Source organism: Diospyros lotus, chromosome 2, assembly GCF_014633365.1.
Source record: "Diospyros lotus cultivar Yz01 chromosome 2, ASM1463336v1, whole genome shotgun sequence".
NCBI lineage: Eukaryota > Viridiplantae > Streptophyta > Magnoliopsida > Ericales > Ebenaceae > Diospyros > Diospyros lotus.
The window spans coordinates 32815013-32836801 of NC_068339.1; the positions used below are offsets into that span (position 1 = coordinate 32815013).

The 21789-nt window shown below is 38.8% G+C and overlaps 1 non-coding gene across 1 annotated transcript; it reads left to right on the top strand.

Annotated features, from left to right (window-relative positions):
* Positions 1–18761: 18761 nt before the first annotated feature.
* On the top strand, positions 18762–18866 carry LOC127796120 (small nucleolar RNA R71). The gene has a single exon (XR_008021949.1). It is a non-coding gene; the product is annotated as a small nucleolar RNA R71 (small nucleolar RNA).
* Positions 18867–21789: the final 2923 nt, after the last annotated feature.

A 21789-nucleotide genomic window follows, 5' to 3' on the forward strand; every position in this document is an offset into this window, starting at 1 on the left:
TCTCAAGGCAACAAGGATCATTTCTAGAAATTTTGGAGCTGGATCTGTAAACATCTGATTAAGGCATTTGCGACCACTTTTTTCAAGCATCCAAGGGTGCTATCGTGGTCGGAACAAAGGGTAGGCCAAGGTCAGAGGGGGAAATTAGCCATCAAAGAAGGTTTTAGGTCACTAGCGGTCAGAGGAAGATCGGAGAAGATAAGGCGTGTGCATCACATGAGCGGGTTCCACATGCAGCACACGCGCTAGCGAGTGAAAGCATGTGAGATCCATGTATTTTTTGATTTTTTTAATACTTTTAGAAAAATAATTTATGATTTAAGGTGGAGAAAAATTTGGCAAAATGCTTAAGGAAGTATTTATTTTGGAATTATTGAGAAAAAAAATAGGAAACAAATGGAGCAAATGTTGCATCACTTACCCTGCATTTATCACTTTATGTATTCTTTTTGGATTAATTTGGATTATTTAGCAGTTATTCATGTTCAAAGAAAATGTGAGGCGTTTAGACTTGCCAGTGCACGAGTGTGATTGTAGCAGATTTTTATTTTTTTATCGGGCAAGTCCGGGTCGATTCACAGGGAGATTACTCATAGAAGAAGATAATCACACCAGTGCACTTGATCAGTAAGGCAATAAGATGAAATCAAACTTAAATGCGATGTAACTGTAATCTGGATATGGTGAGTTCTTGGCTCAAGACAAATCTGGTGCCAAACCCAATTGATTTCCCATATAGCTTCCTTTGTTACAATTGAAAGTTCAAATAGCTTGGAGTTTTATCATTAAATATATTACTGAGATAATGATAACTCTTTGTCTAAGCAACCTCCATACATGGCATCGAGATTCTATGTTTAAGCAGCTATCATAAATCAGTGTATAAATAACGTTTAGTAAGATCATCACTCGGGGCTTGGGTATGAGTACGTTTCCAAGTGAAACAATTCCTATGCATGGCATAGAAACTCTAAGTTAGGCATACGAACCAATCCGAGTTTGAGGTTTTCATTAAGAACATTTCTCAAGCTATCTTTGTTTCTGTTACTTGAACCTTTGAAGTTCTGCTATTTTCTTGGGTTATCAGTGGCTTTGGACACCGTCCTTGCCTTGGACCAAGGATTGGATTAGCCACACATCTTCATGAGAAGTGCATGACTAAAACTAATCTCAACAGATAATGACGATAATGAAAATAAGTAATAGCAGATAATGAGAAAGAGACGAACAACTGTTGTATTGATTACTAGAAAAATGAACTATTGCTTGAAAATAAATTGCAAAATGTATTTGGAACCATTGAGAACTAGCAATTGAAGAACAATGACTCGAGTGCAAATATTTGGAGTACAAACAAGAACTGAAATTTAAAACAAACAAAACAGAAAAGACTTGAAGCTCTCCAATGATTCTTTCTTTTTTGGTGTTTTCTAAGTACTCTAGGCTATCCACCACTTTTCTATTTCGAGGAATGTTGGTTCCTTTTTAAGCTTGTCGCCCATGGAAGAGGGGACCACTTGGTGTAAAGTTGTTCAAAAAGTTCATTGAATTTACCTTAAAGCCACCGTGTTCATTTGCACGTGTCAGAGAGTTTTCGGATCTTCATTCGAATGTGCGAGCAGGGATATTCAAATGTGCGCTTGATTTTCCTTGGCTGCTGATGAGAATGTAAAATCTCATATTTTACTCCCTTAATTTTTAGTCTTTTATATTTATTTGATGTCTAAATGTACTCATTATTCTTATATTTTGATTTAGGAAGCAAAAGGAGACATTAAATGAAAAACGTAGTTAATTGCGTTTTTTTGGACAGTTTTAACACTGTTCCGTAATTCAGGCATAAATCTCTCGTAAGAGCTCCGATTGAGATGATTCAAGATGCTACGGAAAGCCAAGAAAACGATCTACAACTTTCATATTTTGAGTTTTTAGATATTCTGTCTTCATCAAGGTCTAAATCGGGGTTAAAATTTCTATAATTGCATAATTGAAAAAGAAATTCATGAATAATGGGCCATGCGCATGCTTTATATATTAATTATGGAAGCCCAATTGGAAAGCAGAATCCATGAGAACTTAAAGTGCAAGAAGTAGCTGAATATATCATGGAGAAATTGAGGGTCCACATATTTATTATATTATAAAGTGGAAAGGTTAACTGGAAGAGGGAAATTGAAGCCCAAAAGGAAGCTGCGTGCAAGTCCAATTGCAATTGATCTGGGGCCCAGCAATTAGAGATAGGGTTATGCGCATATGCTATTATATATAGTCATGAAGGCTTTCGGAAGGGGTGGCTGGAACGGAGGCAGCAAGCAGCGCACAGGGACGACGCATAGGAGGCGCACGGAAGGTTCTCTTTCTTTTTTTATTTTTATTATTTCCTTTTGAGTTTTAATCCATAGCCATGTGTGGCTAAGTTTTTATATTTGGTTTAAGGAAACAGAAACCTCGGAATCAATAAAGCTGTGAGATTTAATTTTTTTTTATCATTCAATTTATGCTTTAAATATCGGATGTTCTTCTATATCTATCTTCATGAATGTTTCATTTAATTACTAGGAGGCCTACTAGTTTATTATTCGTTGCAATCTACTGCTAAGTTAGATATCAAATCCGTAATTGTTTGATCCCTCTAATTTGTGAAGCAACTAAGATTTAATGATTTGCTGCATTAGAAATTATTAGATCTTAGGAAGAATGCTCGACTAAATTAAATGCAACCACTTGTGCTTGTGTTTGTGTTGTTTAGTTTCATCGATCTCTCTAACTCATAAGGCTGCTATTAGATTAAACCTTTAGCGCTTGTCTTGGGTTATTTAATAGTTAGGGTTGATTAGATCGCTTGTTTTCTAATTAACTATGACTAAGGAGAGATAAGAAAATAATTCTAATGGTGAATATTTAGAGTGTGAATTGATATATATTTGTATCGATGATCAGTTGTAAGATTTCGATGGTGGATGTTGACTTAGACCAAGGTTTGTTCTTTTAATTAATTTTGATATTTTAATTTGATTGATTAGTTGTTATTCTTAAAATTGATTTCGTTATACTCAAACCCCCCATCAGTGTTCACATAGCATAAAACTAGGCTAGATACTCTCCGTGGGAACAATCCTTACTCGCACTACTACATATATTTTTAGGAGTATAGGTTTTATTTTTGGTTGCCTACGACAGCACACCAGCCGCTTGGATCATTCGAAAGAATTCAAATCTCATTCGAATGAATTTCATGCTTTATTGTTCATTGCACGGTGATTTCTTATGTCATTCGAATGCAACAGTACTCTCATTTGAATAAATTTCTAATTTTTCTCTTGACTTCTTCTTAACATTTGAATGACTTAGGAACTATTTGAATGCTATTATTTTCATCTGAATGCTCTTGGGTAAATACGAATCACCTTGATTTCTTGAGTTGCTTCTTCTTATTCGAATTACTCAGCCTTCATTCGAATAGCTCTTCTTTCTTCTTCAATTACATTTGAATGACTTAGTCTTCATTGTTTCCATACGATATGCTCATCCGAATATCTTCCCATTCTCAATTCATTCGAATGACTTAGGAGACATTCGAATGTATACGAATTACCTTGACTCCTTGATTTGCTGCTTCTTATTCGAATTAGGCCAAACTCATCCGAATGCATTCTCGATGTTCTTCATATTCCAATGTTTTGAATAATTCATTCGAATGAGTTAGACTTCATCAGAACATCTTCATTTCTTGGCTTCTTCTTCTCTTCCTCTTTTGATCACGCCTTTGAAGAATTAATTCAACCCTTGATCTCTTTTTCTTCCTTTGAGCTGCAACAAGCATTCTTTGATATTTTTAGTTGATTAAATAGATTAAGAGGTAATAAAAAATACAACAAATTTTTGGCATTTTTGAGCATCAATCAGCAAAATTAGAGAAAAATTAGGAAAAATAAATATTGATATTCCTTCGAATAAATATGATGGCTAGGGATAGTTGAGGCTCAAGGTTGAGTAATAGTATGCCTGGCATAAGAATCAAGATCGAGCATGAATTTCAAGGAATCCCAAATTAAGTTTAAGGTGAGGCTCTGACACCCATACTTCTATTTTGTGTGAGACTCTGGTACTCAAACTCCTATTTTGTGTAAAGCTCCTATTGTATGAAATGTGTTTTGTGTAACGTTTCTAAACGCAAACTCCCTTTGTTCTCTTGTATGAAATCATGTTGCAAATATGAAATCTATTTCTTCTAGAAATATATGCTCTTGTCTTTCAACTGTTGCATTTATAAAATCTGTGTGGTCATACCGTTGTACTTATCTATTGTTGCCCGAAGACAAAAGTCTAGATATCTCCCGAGAGGCGCTATACATGTGCCATTGAGAAAGCTCTTGTGGGGAATACCTTGAGCCTAAGGGACAACGGATTTGGCGTTTGCATGAGTTCTATGAGGTTGAGCCAAGGTGACATGGTTAGGGACCTCCCGAGAGGCGCTATGCGTGCGTCATTGAGAAAGCTCTCATTAGAGGAGGCATACATGTTCACGAGACATTTCAGAGTAGTACTCGTTGTTTCCTCATATGTTTTATACCTATTCACTCATTTATATAAATTATTTTTGGAGTTCTTACTAGAAGATTCATCTTCTAATTGGACTGTATCCTTGGAATATTCAAACATTCCAGGTTTGACAAGTGGCTCTAAGGGAGATGAGACATCTAAAGAACAAGCTCATTTCGGTGAATGTAGCATGTTTTAGTATGTCTTTAACTATGTACGAAACCTATGCAAACCTTAATATGTTTTCGGTTATGTTTGAGACGTTTAGCTAATATTTATGTAAGATGGTATCCATGTAATTCGTTTTGTAGATGTCTTGAATGGTTTTCTTATATGATAAATAAAACGTTATGGTTATGAACCATATCAGGTTCGATCTAACTTCCGCATTTGTAATAATATCACCTGTCTTAGCTATTTGATAATTGGGTTTGATAGGCTGAGAATGTGAAATTGGGACTTTTAGGAATTGTATGTTGTGCATCAGTGGATGTGTTGTGAAAAAAAAAAAAGAATTCCTAAAATCCTAAGTTATAACACGCCTAAAATATTTGGGGTGTTACACTGTGGGTGGTCATTGGGGAACGATCAACCAAATGTGGTACCAATGACTAATCACATGGCTTGGCAGATAATGATCGTGTCATCAGGTTGCGATAGTGTATTGATCCTTAGACTTGAACTGACATGATTGTTTTATGGAAGGGATTTGCTAATGAGCCGAACTATTTAATCGAGAGATAGGAGCGTTCATCTATGTTGTTCCGTATTGCTAATATATGGAGACAGGTGTTGGGAATAAGATCTGTTGCCCTCGTCGGCATTTCATGGGGTGAACGTCCTCTGTAATCTATTATTGATATGACAGGATAGTCCCTGCCCAGGGCTTATTGAAAGTCAAGAAATGTGTTTCCTGAGGTGTCATTTGGTCACATTAATAGGTTTGACACATAGTTACTGAGTTTGTGAGTTTGTCACTCCATGACTCTCGCTCAATCAGGATGTTAGGTGATGGAAGGATTATAACACACGGTAATTGTCAACTGTAATAGTTTCACTTGAAGTGAGATTTCATTGCCACTTACACTATTTTGAACCCCTGCTAGGCCCTATTCAGGAACTCTTAGAATGTCGTCGGGATTTGGAGAAGTTGCGGTGATGGGTCAAGGAGTTGACAGATACTAAAAAGGATTTCAGTGCTATCTAATTGCTAGCGGGTAGCGAACCTAGAAAATCACACACCATATAGTTTTGCATTTGGTATTGACATCGTGTGCCCAAAATTGTCTCTAGAATTGATTGGTCAAAAGTTGACCATTGGCCCCCTATTAATAGTGCATAGTAATAATGCATAGTGCATAGTGTGAAATCAATTATTGATTACATAATAAGAGGCGATAAATTGTAGAAAGTACATAGTGCATAGTGAAATTGCATAATAATCTCTTGAATTCTTGAGAGAATAATTGGGATGGTAGGGCGGCAGACGTGAAAGAATTTCAAATGAGAGAAGGGAGAAAAAAAATAAAGGGAAGGGGAATTCTTTTATGAAATGGCAGAGGCCTTGCCTTTGCCTTCTCTATCTTTTTGATTTTCTCACGTAGCTTTTTCCTTTTCTTCTTCTTTCTTCTTCCTCTAAAAATATCAAAGAAGTTATACGTGTAATTTTTACACATATAATTTTTGCTTATACTGCCATACTAGTGATTCCCTTCAACGATAAGTTATCGTAATGACGAATGCTCAGGCTGACTTAGCCAAAGCAAAAGCAGACAGGGGTAAATTTTGATGTTTTTCCTTTGATATAGTTTTGATGATGAAAAATCATTATATTTTGATGATGTTTATTATCTTAATGCTTTAAATTAAATGATGCCTTAAGTAATCTCAAATGTCTGTGATCAAAGTATTTTCCTATATATATATGTTGTTTATGATTTAGGATATTGGAAAATGAAGTTAAAAGTTTTTTTGTATCATCTGTTGACTAAGTGTTAAGTTTTTCTAAGAGTATAGTCGGCTATCTGCCTTGCATCTGTCGACTATGCCTTGAATAATTGACTATATTTTTTGATCTGTCGACTATCCTCATGGTTTTGTCGACTATTATTTTGTCGACTATGTGTATATATGATGTTATAAGTTTTCTTCATATTTTCGACTATCCTATCTCTTCTGTTAACTATGCCTTATTTTGTTTATAAATTTGTCGACTATCTATTATCTTCTGTCGACTAACTCTTTTCACAGAAAGCCATAACGGTTAGATTTTCAATCTCTAACGGTCACAAAACGACTAGTTTTGGGCAAGGCTCTTAGGATGCTTATAAATACAAATCAATGAGATCAAGAAAAGGCTAACGGACGGAAACAAGTTGATCTAGAGATTACAAATTATTTTATTCGGGCTTTACAAGAGTTTGTGCTTTCATTGTTATATTTTTCTCTCCAAGGCTTTGTTCTATCATTGTAAATTTATTCTTAAGCCTTGTTTTCATTGTGAGAGAACTTGTAACTAAGAGTGTTAACTCTTAGCTTCTCTCTTTTATTTGTATCGTTTTTATTTTCCTAGCTTGTTGTGCTAGAGGACTTGCTTTTTGAAGCAAGGGGTTGAAATTCCTAGCTAGGTGTTAGAGGGCTTGCTTATATAAGCAAGAGGTTTGTAATTTCCTAGTTTTGGACTAGAGGGCCTACTTGGTTAAGTAGGAGGTTTTAATGGATTATTTGCAAAATCTTTGGTAAGGAGCTAAGGTAGTGGATTAGGCTTGGGTTAAGATGAACCACTATAAATCCTTGTGTTCTCTTATGCTTGTGTATCTTTATCTTTCCAAGCATTCATTTATTCCTCACTTGATTCACAAATTTATCTTTCTTGATTTTCATTTGTCATTTTATATGCTTTATGTTTTAAATCTCTAAAACCTCAATTTGTATCAAAAGTTTTTTAAGTTCAAAATTATTTTTAAAATAACCAATTCACCCCCCATCTTGGTGTGTGCCATAGCACCTCCCGGTCTAACAATTTTGTCCAAGACTATTTGCACCTCAGAGACATGCAAAGGTATTTGGAGCACATGGTCATGGACCTTGAAAATTATAGGGATTGAACCTAAAGCCTTGAGCAGGATGCTGGGAGATTAAGGAGAGAAAGGGACTCCCTAAAGAATGAGGTTGAGTGGCTAGAGGGTGAGCTGAGAAAGCAGCTGGGACTTGAGACAATGTGTGTGGATAGTCGGGCAATAAACAAGATAACGTTGAAGTATTGCTACCCAATTCGTAGGTTGGATGATATGCTTGATGAGTTGCATGGCTCTAAATTGTTCTCAAAGATAGATCTCAAGAGTGGCTACCATCAAATTCAAATGAAGGGGGGGAATGAATGGAAGACTGCATTCAAAACAAAGCACGAACTGTACGAATGGGTGGTTATGCCATTTGGCTTATCTAATGCACCAAGCACCTTCATGCGATTGATGAATTACGTCCTTCGTAGGCTCATTGGCATATTTGTTATGGTTTATTTTGATGATATTTTGATTTATAGCAAAACTCTTGAAGAGCATTTGGGGCACTATAGAGAAGTCTTTGAAGTGTTACGGCAGGAGAAGCTATTTGGCAACTTAAAGAAGTGTCAATTCAATCAAGACTGAGTAATCTTTCTTGGTTATATGGTTTCACAACATGGGATTGAAGTTGATGAAGAGAAAGTGAAAGCAATTAAGGAGTGGCTTGTACCTACTAGTGTTTCAGAGGTGAGGAGTTTTCATGGCCTAACATCCTTTTATAGAAGGTTTGTGAAGAATTTCAGCACTATTCTTGCTCCATTGACTGAATCTATCAAGAAAGGTGGTGAATTTAGGTGGAATGAGGATGACCAAAGAAGTTTTGAGCTGATCAAAGAGAAATTGTGTTCCGCTCGTATTTTAACTCTCCCCAATTTTTGGAAGACTTTTGATATAACGGCCTGCCTCCCAAAGCATCCGCTATCATAGATGATCCGTGAGAGAGTCATCATAAGAGAGATACATAAACAAAATTCAGCAAATTAAATCTCGACAACTTATATATATACACAAACATCATTACATACATTTTCTCTGTCTTGGGCTTATTCACCCATACAGTACAAGCTACAAAATAAGCAAGATAAGTTACATCAAAATAACTATAATTACTTGCTCTCAAAATAACCCCCAATGATCTTCAATTTTGGGGATGATTTTTTACACCACTCTATCCTGACTCAAGCGCGGCTAGACTCACCACCCTCATTTGCTTTTCCCTTGTCTTTACTTGAATGACGCAAAGAAACAATGTGAGTTACAGGGCTTAGCAAGTTCAAGTAGTAAATAAAGGCATAATGAATTAAGTAAGATAATCAAAACATGATATCACAACCGCAAGCATAAGAGACTCTCTTACCACGAGGGAATAACAATGGGAACAAGATACACAAGATTAGATTGAGAAGTTTCCACGATGGATAATTATTAATCATCATGCCCAATGCCATGTCCTATGTCAATGTATATGTAAACCCATGCAAGATGCATAAATGATATGGATCTTCATTTACCCACACTCTGGTTTGTACTAGACGACATTCCATATTCTTGTGGGTCGTCATCTACCCATATGTTGGTTTAACACGAGGCGACATTAGGGCCAAAGCCCCCACAGTTAGGCACAAGCCTGCTGACATTACTAGGATATCCTTTGTTTACATGCACATTCAATGCCATACAAAATAATTCAGAGTGCACACACGTATGCCACCATGTACTATGTATCCTTACTACCGACCACATGGAATAATGCATTCTCAAAATATTATTAACTCTTATCTTGGATAAGGATATTTCCATAATAGAATCCCCCTCTAACATGCTTTGATATGTTCAATGCGCCCTAAAGTTCCCCATGCATAAACACATGAACAAATGCCCAAGCATTGGTTAAAAAAATTAGACCAGTTTTGGAAATAAGATTTGGCCAAATGAGTTGAAATCTATACCAAAATGAATCCTATCAAGTCTAGTTTACAACGTAACAAATGGTTCTCAAATCTAATATTTATATAAAAAGTTATACCCAAAATAGTGGAACATGTGTAGCCCACCAAAGGCCAGGGATAGTCGACAGATGAAGGGGCAACTATCGACAGACAAAGGCTTTTTCACTCAATCTTTTGACTAATCAAGGCATTAGTTGATTAATAGAATGCCCAAAAGCCTTTTGTTGACTAGCTCGACCAATTTAGTCGACAGATGAACCCTGCAACATGACATTTAACATACAAACACCAAAAATACATACGATACACCAAACTCTTGCACGCAACTACATCCCATCAATAAACATACCATTCCTTTTACAAATATGGGGTGAAACAAATCCTCGTTTAGATGATATGCACAGTTAACCTAAAAATTTTGCAAAATGCCACGAGGTGCATGAAAGTAAAGGAATATCGCTACGAGACAAGCAGCGTAGTTCAAAAAATTTGAATCTTACCTCGATCCCGGCAATTGGATAAACGTTGAAATCAAATCATTCACATACAAAATAAAATAAATCTAAGCTTTAGATTTTTGAGTCGTTTGCAGATTCCAGAAGTCCAAGTGTTTGGCTTCTAACTCGTGATACGCGACATGCGTCCGTTGGCGAGGAGACTAGAATGGGAGTTCTAGTTCCCTCTCCTTTTCGTGGCTTGAGTATGGACTGAAAGAACCTCCTCATTTCGATTTGATACGGAAGGAAACGGGAGAGAGTAAATGGTAATTGCTTTTCAACTCTTGAAAAATCACATAAAATTCATTTATCAATTAAGCAACCCTTAAAGGGGTATTTATAGAGAAGTCCTAGGGTTTCTTAAACCCTAATGGATATAGGCTGGCCCATTTATTCTAGTCCAACTAGGAATTTAATTAAATAACCCAAATCCAATAATAAGTTTAAATAAAATATTTGGTCCAAATCTAATTTAACCCAAATATATTATTTAATTTAATATTTAGCACAAATTCAATTTAGCCCAAATATAATATTTAATTTAATATTTGACCCAAATCCAATTTAGTTCAAATATTAATTTAAGCCCAAATGTATTTTATTTCCTATTTGCCACTCCAACAAATAGAAAATTATTAAATTAGAAACTCCTTTCTAATTTAATCAATTGTCATTTTAGGAAACTCTTTTCTTTATGACGACCCCTCGTCATATCGACGTCATTACATCTATTTGTTCTTTTTTCGTGAGAATTTACAATGGCACAACTTCTTATGGAAGTGTCCCACTTAACCATACGTCCGCTCTCCTGGTTTAAGCTAGGGACCATACCTATTACGTACTCCTCATTAGGCTTCTGAATATATTAGCAATGTGTCGGTATGAACATATAAGACAAGATTGGCCTCCAGCAAGGCGTCATGCCTACCCAATTATTCAGAAGGATTCATAATTCGTAAACAACCTTTCACAAGGATGGTTACCATGTAATTCGATGATCTCGTTAATGTATCTTATGTGATCTCAAGTCTGGCGATGTGTTGCTTGATTACGATCACATGAATTTTCTTCGGTCATTCGGATATCTTCACTTAATAGAAAGTGAATCAATAACTCCTTATTGATCTCTTTCACCATGACTATAGATTTAAAGTGAATATCTACCGAAGACGCCTTAGATACATCATCCTTTATCAAGAGATAGATGAGTCTCATCTTGGTTATGCACCCTGGCCAGCGATTGTCGAACCGCTCCAGAATTAGAGATCTATGAATCTCTTCTCTAGTTTGCAGCAAAGTGCACCCTAGGTCATCTCTCACAAGGAGCCTCACATTCTTCTACCAACAAAGAGAACCAATACCAATAACAGTTTGTTTAGGGGGGGTTGTTTTGACAGAAAACTAATTGGCAAAACAGAAAGATGAAGATGGATGAAAAATCAATAAGAGGAGTGTAACCGGCTGTGTATTTGTCTCCTATGTGAAATCTTCCTTGTCCACTCTATATATCTTGGTTTGCTAGATGCTTTGATCTCCGGAAAACAAACTCAAAGCATCCCCAACAACCGTCCAAGGATTAGAATGATTGGAAATAACAAAATGAATGCAGAAATCTCTTGCAAATAAAATGCAACCATTCACTCTCTATTCAACCTATCCGGACCTATGCAAGAACAACCGTTCAAGCACACAATATTCATTTCCGAGATGTTATACCAACCGGCTATAACATTCTGTTCTCTTAAGCATTTAACAGAAAATGAAACCATGCAAGTTCACACAAACCTGCCATGAACTCCATGCATTCACAAATCTGCTCAAACTAAACCAAATAGAAATGAATAAGAAACAAACAACAAACCAGATTCTTGTAGCTCATCCGGGACTCAAATTCCACATGGATTCAAGACACACAACCGGTTACAAATGCTCTAGCCTATCATTACAGAAAGGAAAACAAAATGGAACAAAAGATGAAAAAAACAGGAAAGTGCTACAACAACAAAAACGGGCAGAATCCTCTCTATTTTCTCCTCTCTCTCTATATGATGATATTCTGAAAATTAATGCTAAGAGGCCTTAAATACATGGCCAAGAAAGGAAAGGCTAGGGAGGCTAGGGTTGGGCCTAGCCCAACAGAAAACAAGTGAGCCCAAGTCTGCTCCTTGATTGTAGGCCCAAGCTCCTTGAAAGTAGGCCCAAGCTCTTTGAAAGTAGGCCCAAGCTCCTTTAGTTGAGCCACTTCTCTAGCCCATCCAAAATTCCCTAAAGCCTGGATCCATAGAGTAGAGGTAAGATAGAAAATAGTGTAAGGACAATTTGAAGCATAATAAAATAGAAACAATGAAATATCAGCAAAAATTGCTTCAAATGGCCTAATAAGAATGAGGTGAAATGCCAAAATATGGTATAAATATGCATGCTATCAATTCCCCCATACTTAGACTTTTGCACTCCTGGGCAAAACACTAGACTCTATGACTCAAGAATAGAAATGTGGAAAAACACAAATTAGATGCAAGGTAGGTAAGTCTTCAAGAATTCATCATTCAAAGATCATCTTTCCTCTACTTCCAAGAAAACAAGTGACATGGCAATTCATCCAATAAGACAAATCAAAAGTGGAAGCCTCTCACAGGGCAAGTGTATGCTCAAAAATCTCTCAAGAGGTGGTGGTGACTGTTTCGCTCAAATTCACCCAATCACAATTCCACTACCATAAGCTTGTTTATCTTCTCAATCTCCACTATCCATGTCAAATGCATGCCACAAATCAAAAGGACTTATTCAGGGTTGTAATGTGGGGAAGAAAGAAATGGAAAGACAACAATGAAGGAAAACATGCCTTAGGTCGAGAAAACATTTCATGCAACTCTAAGATCAAGAGATAGAATTTCCAAGCGTTATGAAGAACATTGCATCTTTATTTGGTTGAGTGCGTTTTACGCTCTGTCTCAACTTTGCTTTCTTCTTTTTCTCATCAATTTTCAAGTTTTTTTTTTTTTTTCGAAAGAGGTGAGTGCGTTTTACGCTCCTTCTCACCCTTCTATCCTTTTCTTGCTTTTCTTTTTCTTTTTCATGGATGCAAATGGCCTTTGGCCTTATGACTTGCTCGATGAATTCAATCTCTCTCACTAGAATGCACTTACTATTCCTCTTCCTAAGGTTGGAAGGTCCAAAAAGGGTGTATGAGAATGAAGGGTAAAAATGATGGCTCTAAGTGGCAAGCGAAGGGTAAAAATGATGGCTCTAAGTGGCAAGCGAAAGGGATTGATTGAATTTTTTTTTTTTTTTTTTTTTTTTTGTATAACAAAATGGCTAAATGGGGACAAGAAAGAATGCCTTAATCATGTTTGAGTCATGCATGAACAAATATAGCCTCAACCAAGAATCAAAACAAGTTCTAGAGTGGAAATCATGATAGGTGAATGCACACACAAGAAAGACAATAGGCTCAAAATCCTCACGGCTGTAGACTACCCAATCAATCTATCAAATCAAACTCATTGCCAAGTCACTCGAAATTAAGGAAGATAAGATTGAAGTTCTAATCATGATGGGTTCTTTTAGACTTAATTGCTTAACTTGCATTTCCACGCAAAACAAACTCAACTAAACCCAAGGAAAAAGAAATATGAAAAGATAAAGAAAATGTTGCCAAAATAAGAATGCTGCCTCCCCCCACACTTAGACTTTACATTGCCCTCAATGTAAACATGCAATTCCAATCAAGAATAAGACAAGTAAATGTAAAATACTAGGGAGAGAGAAACAGCCTGATGTATCAAATGTAGGTGGCGTTGAGGAGATGCAGCTCCTCCACAATATGCTCCTGAAAGCTCTCGTAGAATGGCTTAAGCCGCTGCCCGTTCACTGTGAATTGCTTTGCATTGGACTCGTCCTTGATTGCAACTGCACCAAAGGGAAAAACATGAATAACTATGAAAGGACCAGTCCAACGAGAACGTAACTTACCGGGCATCAACTTGAGACGGGAATTGTATAGCAGAACTTTCTGGCCAACTTCGAATGTCTTCTTCACAATAAGCTTGTCATGCACAGCCTTGGTCTTCTCCTTGTAGATGCGTGAGTTCTCATATGCGTCCATCCTAATCTCCTCAAGCTCTTGAAGTTGGAGCTTTCTTTGGGACCCCGATTGACTGATGTCCATATTGCATTGCTTCACCGCCCAATATGCCTTATGCTCCACTTCCACCGGCAAGTGACACGCTTTTCCAAAAACCAACCTATAAGGGGACATGCCGATGGGGGTTTTGTAGGCCGTGCGGTAGGCCCAAAGTGCATCTTCTAATCTCGTGCTCCAGTCTTTCCTATTGGGCTGGACAGTCTTCTCCAAAATCTGCTTGATTTCCCTATTTGAGACTTCAGCTTGCCCATTAGTCTGTGGATGATAAGGAGTCGCCACTTTGTGTATTACCCCATACTTACGAAGTAGGGTGTCCATCTTTCTATTGCAAAAGTGGGATCCTTGGTCGCTGATGATGGCCCTAGGCATGCCAAACCTGCAAAAGATGTGAGAACGAACAAAATCTGCAACCACAGAAGCATCATCAGTCCTGGTGGCTTTAGCTTCCACCCACTTAGAAACATAATCCACAGCTAACAGAATGTACAAATAACCAAATGACACAGGAAATGGACCCATGAAGTCAATGCCCCAAACATCAAAGATTTCACAAAACAATAAGGGTTGTTGAGGCATTTCATTCCTACGTGATATAGTGCCTGTGTGTTGACAACGTGTGCAATTCTTACAGAACTCATATGAATCCTTAAAGAGTGAAGGCCAATATAATCCAGAATCTAGGACTTTCCTAGCTGTACGTTGGGGACCAAAGTGACCACCACATGCAAGTGTGTGACAAAAATTTAAGACAGATGCAAACTCATGGTTAGGCACACATCTCCTAATGACCTGGTCACTACACATGCGCCACAGATAGGGATCATCCCACACATAATACCGAGCCTGACTCTTAAATTTATTTAGCTGTTCCTTCTTAAAATATGCAGGTAATTCAGAAGCAACTAAATAATTTACCAAATCAGCATACCAGGGCTCAACACCATGAATGTGGTATAATAACTCATCTGGGAAATCATCCCTGATAGGCTGGGAGTCCATGACTGTGGAATCTGAAGAAGGAGGGACCCGACTCAAATGATCAGCTACTAGGTTCTCGGCCCCACTCTTATCTTTTATCTCCACATTGAACTCCTGAAGTAGGAGCATCCACCGTATCAACCGGGGCTTAGCATCGGGCTTCTTCAATAAGTATTTTAGGGCTGCATGGTCAGAAAACACGACAACATTAGAACCCAGAAGATAGGAGCGAAATTTATCTAAAGCAAACACAATAGCTAAAAGCTCCTTCTCAGTCGTGGTGTAGTTTGCTTGAGCAGCATCCAAGGTGCGCGAGGCATAGGCAATGACATGTGACTTCTTCTCCACACGTTGTGAAAGGACGGCGCCCACTGCAAAGTTGGAGGCGTCGCACATCAGCTCGAAGGGCAACTCCCAGTCGGGTGGCTGTATGATGGGTGGAGAAATCAATCGACTCTTCAGTTCCTCGAATGCTCGCTTGCACTGCTCATCAAAGTGGAAGGTCACTTCTTTCTGGAGAAGGTGGGAAAGTGGAAGTGCAATCTTGCTGAAATCCTTGATGAACCTCCTGTAAAATCCTGCATGGCCAAGGAAAGAACGCACCTCCTTCACAGAGGTGGGGTAAGGCAATGAAGCAATAACATCAACCTTAGACCGATCCACTTCTATACCCTTCTTAGACAGAACATGCCCTAAAACAATTCCTTGTTCTACCATGAAATGACATTTTTCGAAATTTAAAACAAGGTTCTTTTCAATGCATCTCTCTAGGACTCTACCCAAGCTAACCAAGCAATCATCAAAAGAAGTGCCATAAACTGAAAAATCATCCATGAACACTTCCATGCAATGCTCTATAAAATCTGAAAATATACTTACCATGCATCGCTGAAAGGTACCTGGAGCATTACATAGACCGAAAGGCATTCTTCTATAAGCGAATGTGCCAAAGGGGCAGGTGAAGGTGGTCTTCTCTTGATCCTCTGGGGCTATGCAAATCTGAAAGTATCCAGAAAAACCGTCAAGGAAACAATAGTGCGACTTACCGGCCAACCTCTCCAACATCTGATCAATGAATGAGAGGGGGAAATGATCCTTTCTGGTTGCTTGGTTCAGCTTTCTATAATCAATGCAGACTCTCCAGCTGTTCTGCACTCTCATGGGGATGAGCTCATTGTGCTCATTTGGGACCACCGTGATGCCCGTCTTTTTTGGAACAACTTGCACGGGACTCACCCACTTGCTGTCAGAAATAGGGTAAATAATACCGGCTGCAAGTAATTTACTTACCTCCTGTTTTACCACATCAAGGATGGTTGGGTTAAGTCTTCTTTGAGGCTGCCTTGCTGGTTTTGCTCCTTCCTCCAACAAAATACGATGCATGCAAACAGATGGGCTGATTCCAGTTATGTCCGCTAAAGTCCACCCAATTGCTTTCTTATTATTTTTCAGCACATCCAGCAACTTTCTCTCTTGGTCAGGCTGCAAGTTGTTTGCAATGATGACTGGCAGCTTCTCATCTTTCTCCAAGAATGCATACTTGAGGTGCTGAGGCAAAGGCTTGCACTGAATGGTGGGTGGCTGCTGCAAAGAGGGGGCTGATCTATTTGACTGGAACTCTAACTCCAAGGCACTATCAACCTGCTCAACAAGGTTAGCAGCACTATCTTCCACTTGGGAAATGTTAGCATCAAAATCAAACTCATGTCTATGCAAAAATTCAGCAATCTCTAAGCATGCAGCACATTGACTCTCTCCATCACTACAATTAGTGCAAATAATCGTATCTGGGAACTCATGCACAGTGGGGAATTTATCAATTAAATCAGAAGACTCAGAACATGCTTCATTCACTAACAGGTCAACTCTATTTACTTGAAAAGTGGAATGATCCTCGGTAGGGAATTTCATGGCATCAAGTATCTTGAAGTTAATTGTGTTACCAGCAAATTCCATGGAAAGTGTACCCTCATGCACATTGATAATAGTTCTAGCAGTTTTTAAGAATGGTCTCCCTAGGATCAAGGGTGCATGCTCAAGTGTGCTGTTATCTTCCATATTCAAAACATAAAAATCTGCTGGAAAGATTAAATCCTTAACCTTAACCAGCACATCTTCTAGGACTCCAGTGGGGTGTGCAGTACTTCTATTGGCTAGTTGGACAACCACTCCTGTTGGCTTCAAAGGAGCACACTGCAATGAAGCATAAATAGAGTTAGGCATGACATTAATGGATGCACCTAAATCTAGTAAAGCATTGCTAAATTGCATGTCTCCTATAGTACAAGGAATGGAGAACATCCCTGGATCTTTACACTTTGCTGGCATGGCAGGTTGGATAAGGGCAGAGACATTTCTCCCAAGGTTGATCTTCTCATTCCCCATAAGCTTCCTCTTGTGAGTACACAAATCCTTGAGAAATTTTGCATACTTGGGGATCTGTCTAATGGCTTCAAGGAGGGGGATGTTGACTTGAACTTTCTGGAATGTTTCCAGAATCTCTTTATCCACTTCGGCCTCTGCTCTTTTCTTGTTTTGTGTTGCTCGATGTGGGAATGGTAGGGGCTGGATGTTGGAAGACTCTCCTTGTTCTTGATAGCTGGAGTTTGGTTGCTTGGCTTCTTGGACTGAGAGGGGTTGCTGCTCTTTGCTACCCTCTACATTCTGCTGCTCTGCATGCTGCTCTTTGTTTGATGATGGTGGAGGGGTTGGGATGATCACTTCTTTCCCACTTCGAAGCATGATGGCACTAACATTGCCCCTTGGATTGGCAACTGGTTGTGAAGGAAGCTGCCCGGAACCTTGACTCCTTAACTCATTGATGTTTGTGGCTAGCTGGCCTATTTGGGTCTCCAAATTTTGAATGGTGGTTTCTGTTTTCTGTTGGAATTGGAGTGTATTGGCTGCTAGTTGTTTGACAAGATCATCTAAGGTAGGTTCTGACTTGGGTAATGGTGGTGCTTGTTGCATGGCTTGATTCTGCCTTGGTGGTGGAGCATGGTTGCTTGAAGGATGGAACCTCTGCTGAAATGGCTGATTCTGGTGGTATGGCTGCTGCTGGTGCACATGTTGACTGGAAGGGCTGCCATATCTGAGGTTTGGATGGTCTCTCCAACCTGGATTGTAGGTGGCTGAGTATGGGTCATACCTATTGGAAGGTTGTGGTTGGCTGTGCTGGTGGTGCTGGAATGGTCTTCCAGGAAAAATGCCTGCACATGTCTCATTATTTTCTTGCAACTGTGGGCATTGGTCTGTTGTATGGGATGGCAAGGAGCAAATGCCACAAAGCTGGGGTTGCTTTCTCTCTAATGCCAACTGCCTGACCATGGAAGCCAATTCCTCAAGCTTGTTTTCCATCCTTTGCTAGTCCATAGTGGCAGCCACATTGACTTCATTTATGGCTTTTGTAGGAGTGTTAATTCTGGTGCCAAACTGCTGGGCATTTTGTGCCATCTTTGATATCAGCTCTTGTGCAGCTGCTGGGGTCTTCTCTGCCAAAGCTCCTCCACTTGCAGCATCTACCAAGTACCTGTCCATGGGGATTAGACCTTCATAGAGATATTGAATTAGGAGTTGGTCACTTATCTGATGGTGAGGGCAGCTGGAACACAACTTCTTGAACCTCTCCCAATACTCATGTAGAGTCTCACCACTCATCTGCCTTATACCACAAATTTCCTTCCTTATTGATGCTGTTCTGGAGGCTGGAAAGAATTTTTCCAGGAAGATCCTTTTCAATCCATCCCAGCTGGTGATAGCAGCTGGTGGCAGGTAGTAGAGCCAATCTTTGGCTGATCCATCAAGTGAGAATGGGAAGGCTCTCAGCTTGATCTGCTCTTCATCTACTCCTTGTGGCCGCATGGTTGAGCAAACAACATGAAATTCTTTCAGATGCTTGTGTGGATCCTCTCCTGCAAGACCATGAAACTTGGGCAACAAGTGGATTAGTCCAAATTTGAGTTCAAAGTTAGCATCCAACTGTGGGTACTGAATACATAGGGGCTGGTAATGCACATCAGGTGCAGCCAGCTCTCTAATGGTTCTACCATCCAAATGACCATGATTTGCATTATTTCCATGATTTCCATTATTGCCATTACCATTATTTCCATTATTTGCATTGTTTGCATTATCTCCATTACCATTATCTGCCATATTGATGAATGCTGGAATAGGTTCGGATGAAGTATTAGAAGTACTGTTAGGGTCAATCCTATCCCGAGACTTAAGTTCTCTAGCTTGCCTTCTAAGAGTAGTCTCTAATTCAAGATCCAAATCAAGTAATTTTTCCTTAGAGGATCTGGTCATGCACTTAGAGATCAGCTCAAAAACAGCACACAAAATGGCCTATGCATACCAAGAACTCAAAAACTCAAAAAAACACACAAAAACAAAAACACACAAACACAAAAACACAAAAACAGGTCAAACAATAAGCCCTTAGACGATTTTTTTATGCAATTTTTCACAAAATTTCAACACAAAAACACTGAGGGACCTAAAAACACTAAAAACCACACCAAATTAGCCACTGAGAAACACAAAATGGCCCAAAAAGTGGTCTAAACGTTGGAATTTGGCCAAAAAAGGCTCTTCTCACGGCAAAGCTGTGACTATTGATCCCCACACCCCCATTTCTTTGGACACCAAAAATCAGCTCAATCGAAGCAAGTGAAAAGCTATGAACAGTAACCGGGAAACTGATTTTTTTTTTTCCTCAAAACCTACTCCTATTTTGCCTCAGAAACCACTCTATATGCAATAAAACATCAAGGAAAGCATATGGACTTGAAAGAATATCAAGTAGGGATGAGAAAGGAAGAGGATAGCACCGGTATCTCGAGCTCAATCCTTAAATAATGCTATCTGTCATGAAGGTTGTCAAAACTGCTGCTGAATGGAAGGCTGCTGCTGGTTGCTTTCTTTTGGTTGCAGCTGCTGATTCCTATCTGCCAAACGAAAAGGGAGATTAGTGTGGAAGGTAAAGACAACGTTGAATGGAGTGTTAAAAGAGAAAATAAAAGAAAAATGTGAGAAAGAAAAATGGAATATCCTCTTGGTCAGGTGATCTGCTGTCAGAGGCAGAAAAGTGGGATTCAGAGCATGCTAAAAATGGTTATGCTCCTGATCTGCTGCAGGCTTGTCTACTTGCTGTGTGAGCTTGCTTTTCAGAGCCTATCAGAGCACATGAAGACCAGAGAAGGACACAAACAAGGTGTGATACTAAAAAATCAGAGAAGGACTGCAGGTGTTTTGCTTTTTCAGTTGCTGCAGGGTTGCTTTTTCAGTTGTTCAGGTTGTGCAGCCCTCTCCAACAGCCACTTCTTGGTTCAAAAATGATTCCAAAAACGAGAAAACATAAAAGGAAAATACACACAAACAAAAAGAAGATCGAAAAGGCAAATGAGGCTTCTCTGTTGCTGCTTTGCTATCAGTTTATCTCAAGAACAGAATAGCTTTTCACCAAGAACACCAAACTGATAACCTTATCACCAAGAACACAAAATAGAGAAAACACTCGAACAAGAAAACAAAACAAACAGAGAATAGGGTCGGTCCTCTATGTTTTTAGAAGAAAAAACTTGGCTCCCCGGCAACGGCGCCAAAATTCTGGCCAGCGATTGTCGAACCGCTCCAGAATTAGAGATCTATGAATCTCTTCTCTAGTTTGCAGCAAAGTGCACCCTAGGTCATCTCTCACAAGGAGCCTCACCTTCTTCTACCAACAAAGAGAACCAATACCAATAACAGTTTGTTTAGGGGGGGGGGTTGTTTTGACAGAAAACTAATTGGCAAAACAGAAAGATGAAGATGGATGAAAAATCAATAAGAGGAGTGTAACCGGCTGTGTATTTGTCTCCTATGTGAAATCTTCCTTGTCCACTCTATATATCTTGGTTTGCTAGATGCTTTGATCTCCGGAAAACAAACTCAAAGCATCCCCAACAACCGTCCAAGGATTAGAATGATTGGAAATAACAAAATGAATGCAGAAATCTCTTGCAAACAAAATGCAACCATTCACTCTCTATTCAACCTATCCGGACCTATGCAAGAACAACCGTTCAAGCACACAATATTCATTTCCGAGATGTTATACCAACCGGCTATAACATTCTGTTCTCTTAAGCATTTAACAGAAAATGAAACCATGCAAGTTCACACAAACCTGCCATGAACTCCATGCATTCACAAATCTGCTCAAACTAAACCAAATAGAAATGAATAAGAAACAAACAACAAACCAGATTCTTGTAGCTCATCCGGGACTCAAATTCCACATGGATTCAAGACACACAACCGGTTACAAATGCTCTAGCCTATCATTACAGAAAGGAAAACAAAATGGAACAAAAGATGAAAAAAACAGGAAAGTGCTACAACAACAAAAACGGGCAGAATCCTCTCTATTTTCTCCTCTCTCTCTATATGATGATATTCTGAAAATTAATGCTAAGAGGCCTTAAATACATGGCCAAGAAAGGAAAGGCTAGGGAGGCTAGGGTTGGGCCTAGCCCAACAGAAAACAAGTGAGCCCAAGTCTGCTCCTTGATTGTAGGCCCAAGCTCCTTGAAAGTAGGCCCAAGCTCTTTGAAAGTAGGCCCAAGCGG